The 4,447-nt window shown below is 45.6% G+C and overlaps 1 protein-coding gene across 6 annotated transcripts in view; it reads right to left on the bottom strand.

The window, feature by feature from the left end:
• LLGL2 (LLGL2, scribble cell polarity complex component) overlaps nt 1-4,447 on the bottom strand; it is a 43,865-nt gene extending 39,418 nt beyond the window's left edge. For 3 of the 6 annotated variants that reach the window (XR_003092749.1, XR_003092750.1, XM_006018267.3), the window contains exons 1-2: nt 4,229-4,445; nt 3,327-3,530 (exon numbers count right to left, since the gene is read on the bottom strand). The gene's annotated coding sequence lies outside the window, so the exon portion shown is untranslated. Of the gene's footprint in view, nt 1-3,326; nt 3,531-4,228 lie in introns of all 6 variants that reach the window. The other 3 variants (XR_003092751.1, XM_025197493.1, XM_014517244.2) reach the window with 2 other exon arrangements.

The following is a 4,447-nucleotide window of genomic DNA, read 5'->3' as shown; positions in this document are numbered from 1 at the left end:
GCCTCAGCTCAGCTCTGGCTGTGCTGGGGGCAGAGAGGAGGGGTAGAAGGTGGGCATGTGCCCCACCTTTCCATTTTGAAAAGGTGGTCACTCTAGTGGGTGGAAGAATCTCTACTCCAATAATTAAATCCAGGTTTGAACACCGGGATTAGCCCAGGCTAGGTGGCAACATTTCCATGGCTGGGCCCTGTCCGTCTTACTGTGGCCTTGTTTCCGTACTTTTAGTGTATGTCTAGGTGCACAGTCCCATTTCTTTGGGTTGAGAAAACATTTATTCATTACTAGTCAGCTATTTGCAGGGGGGTTCTGTCCTTTGAAGAGGAAAGCAATGGTGATTATTGCAATGAGAACACAGGCAAAGTGGGGAAATTTCCAGACAGCTAAAGCAGATTCCAGACACCAACCCACATCCTTAGCCAGGTAAGTAGCCTGAGCTTACATTGCTCCCAACTTCATGTGATGGTTTCTATGTGGATGGCAGGGCTTTGAGGAATCTCTCTGCTATACCTGAAGCAAAGATATCCACAGAAAACTTACAGAAGTATTCATTTACAAACGCACACAGTGGGTGTAATGCACCCAATTTACACTTCCCAACCAATCCTTGTTGACTTTCCCCTTGATAGGCCAAGATTTGACAGCTTTTTCTCCAGTGCTGCAGGGCATCATCAAAAACATTTCTAGGCTTTTGGCCTGTTGCTGTTGTTCTCCTCCCCCTCTCCAGCTTCCCTCAGATCTCCGGCACCAGGGAACACTCCCAGGTGAGATTTTGATCTGAGCATCAGACAATAGCTGTTAAAGACAGGGCAGCAGCAAGCCCAGATCTCCACCAAAGCTTTGTTTAAATTACAAAGATCCAGTGCTTCATTACAAGAACTGCTAGTAAGTATTCTTATATACCAGGGGCTCTCCTATTTTTCCTACTCCCAATGCAGTTTCACCAGGAGTAGCAACCACGGGAAATAGTAGAATCAGCCCCCTCTCCAATTATAACAGTCTACCCTAATGCTCTTGCTATCAACAGTGTCAGAAGTAGAATAGACAGGGAAATGTCCAGAAAACCTGGCCTAGATTTTAGTAAAAACATACCCGAGCCCCGTCTATAACTGCACCGTTATTCAGCACTGAAGCATAGCTATCACGTTTTCAGCATGCGCAAAGCCCACAAGAAAACACTGCTTTAACATCCAAGCCACCTCCCAAATCCAGAGGGGATGGTCACAAAGGTGATACCCTGCAGCTAGTTATCTGATGACAGATGTGTGCTTCCTGAAATCCCAGAGAATGATTAGATGGGTGCAGTGCCCTTCATAGGGTACCAAGCACAGTTGTTTCACTCCCCAAATGTGTCTGGTGAAATGCTGAAGAGAAGACATGCCATTCTGTAGAGCGTTCTCAGAGAGGTCAAGTCCCAGTGGAAAGAGGGCAAGACTGGAAGGGATCAAAGTTTAATACCCCCACTGCCACTGATTTAGTGTCACCTCGGGCAAATCACTTCATTTTTTCCTCCCATCTCAAATTCTACAAATACAAGTGGCTTCATTGTAGAGGTAAGAAATTAGAGCTGCTTTTACAGTGCTTGGACACATGGGACATTATAAATGCCAAGGCCTACTTGGAGATGCTGTTTAAATGACTTCTGATACTCTGAGCCCCAAAATGTAAGCAAATATTAGCAACAATATTTGTACCAGAATAACACCAGGCATCATTTGGTGCTGTTCCTTGATTCTAAAAAGATTTCTTAAGGCAGAGTAAGCAATGCTTCATTCAGCCTCTGTGTTTTCAAGGGTACTGTGCAGAGGTGAGCTAATGACTCCAAGCACAGATAAGATCTGCCAGACATAGCCAAGGAAGACACAGTATGTTAAAGGTCACTTTCTATCTGCCCCTTTTTAACTTGAAAAATACAACAATAAAAGACAATTGACAGATTGTTTTTTATTAGACAGTTTCTATGGCCTAGTAAACTTGAGCTGATCATGTTACTGTCTCTAAACCTAGCTCAGCTGCTACACTAAAAAAAAAAAAAAATTGGTGGTCAAGCATGATATTGAAGTGAAAATGTATTACAAAGCAGCAGAAAAATCTTGGAAAAGTTGCAGAACACAAAAAGCCTGGAAATCAAGATGCCCCACTAATTCGTGAAGCTCCGATTCAAGGCAAGTTTTTCTAACAGTCTACCCTTCCAGAGTAAGATTTAGACTGGGAATGGCTGCATGAAATCAAGGAAGACCAAATACCAGGAAAGCCTGAAAGAAAGTGTAGCAAGTAGTGAAGTTACATCACTTGTGATTTTTAAAGAAACTTGATAACATATTAAAATGCATCGTGAAGAGAACAATCCCAAACAGACTGAAGGAAGGATCAGGGAGGTTCTCTTCTCCATTTTTACTTTGATGTGTGCAAATATGGGAAGGCCATCCAGTCAAATGATTGAGTAGGTGGTTTGCACATCACAAGTAACACAAGACAGTGCCTCACCCTCTCTCCTCCCAACATATGCATTGCTAAGCGAGGCTTGAAAGATGGATTCTGGGCAAACTTGAATGGTAACTGGAAGCTGTTTGGGTCAGTCATGCAAGTTCAATGCATTATCACAGCACAGTGCTAACAGCTACTGTAAGTTGTCTAATTACTACAGATCCAGCAGTTGTGCAAACCTCATATGTCAATAAGATTCCTGTATTGCCCCAACATCAGGGATACAAGCACACAAGGTTTCAAAGTGCCACAGGACAAGCAACACCCTGCTATAAAAAGAAATTTACCTGTTACAGTGCAAAGCCTGCTACATTCTCCCAATAAAAAGACAAATTGACATTGGCAGTTAAGTCTACCTCCTAGCATTTGGTAAAAACATTTGAGGCCAGAAACCTGGAAGGTCTAGAGCAGACCATCATAAAGGCTCCTTATTTCTACAGCAAATAAGGAGAAAGAAGTGGGAAGAACTGCTTGCAATGCTCACCTTTTCTTTCTGATGCAGAAATTCAACTTTCGCTGTTGCCAATCTCTCAACCCAAGACCTTTAATTAGAGACCTGCCCTGCACTTGTAATATTATGTTTGAGGAGCAGCCACAAGAGTAAATACAGCATGTTAACTGTGTACACAAAGATGTTTAATCCTGGCTAGTTTCACTTTGACATCACCCCCGCACGGTGAAATAGTGTAATCTCCCTCTAAACCCTACCCAGATGGGAGAGGTCCTAAAATGTAGTCAAACTGATTCAAAAGCAGTTAAAAATTTGTTATAGGCTTTTCTGAATAAAGCATTGGCTGAACTGACACAATGACTTTGGCAATCAGCAGTACAGGGAGAGTTACCTGGGCAGTCCTGAACGGGGAAAGATGGGTCTCAAGGCAATCCTTCTATTAAGACCTCTGGTACAAGAAAGGAGGCAATCTCTCTTCCTTCCTATCCATTTTCAGCTCTTGTAACCGTGCTGCACAAAGCCGCTGAAGTTACTGTCTAACCATTCTAGAGATCACATTGCAGAGTTCCTGTGAGGCCGCTTATCACCGCAGCATCTGGGCATTAAGCACAACATGACAGTGAATCATTGCACCTACAGGCCATCCCAAGTCTCTCCTTTATCAAGACAGCATTTTTATGAAACATGCCAGGAAGACTGCCTTCAAAGCCTTTAGTTTTGCACTGTAGTTTCACAGGCGATACAGGCTCATCTTCTTGTCCAGAAGCAGGAAGTTCTTCAGCCAAGGGGATTTCACCAAACATCCTGCTTCTGGGCGTTTCAACCTGCGCTCCGCAAGTCAGAGCGGTCTGGTCACCTGGAGCGCTCTCAAAGAAAGGTACCTCGTAGTCAGTAAGATAGCCGGCCTTGACACTTCAGTCAAATCCACCCCCCTGCCATCTACATCAGAGGCATAACCCTTCTCGTATGGCTATCACTTTCTGATACCGAGCGTCATCACCTGTCAAGGGCCCTGCTCTAGGAATACCAAGACTGCCTTTTGCGGCCTTCAGTCCAACTGTTTCTCAAGGATTCATCCTCATCCCGCAAAAAGCGACACGTCAGGCACCTGCGTTCCCGCTGTGGAAACGCGGGGCAGATTTTGGAGAGGCTCTCTCAGAAACACGAAATGCTCCCCCACAAGTAGGCAGCCCTGGGACGAAACAGTATGCCTGGGACAGGATGACCGCACCTGATCTCTTCCCATAGCTCTACGGGTGAACGCAGCAGGGGGCACAAGCAGGTAATACCCACAGCTCTGGTCAAGGGTGAAATCAGGAAGCCGGCGAGGAGCAGCTACAGGAGCTTGCACGAGTGCCAGGGAGAAGCTCGCTGGGCGCAGCGCGTGCAGGCAACGCTCCTGCTTTGTCTGTCACGGAGCGAGGACGGCTGGGCAGGGGCCTCTCGGGTGGGTAACGTGCACAGGAGTCATTGCGAGCCGCTCTCCTACCCCGGGGCAAACACGCGCTGCTC

This window comes from Alligator sinensis, unplaced genomic scaffold (assembly GCF_000455745.1).
Source record: "Alligator sinensis unplaced genomic scaffold, ASM45574v1 scaffold400_1, whole genome shotgun sequence".
NCBI classification, from domain to species: Eukaryota; Metazoa; Chordata; order Crocodylia; family Alligatoridae; genus Alligator; species Alligator sinensis.
The sequence above is the reverse complement of the archived record's forward strand: the minus strand, read 5'-3'. Positions and strand labels throughout refer to the sequence as shown.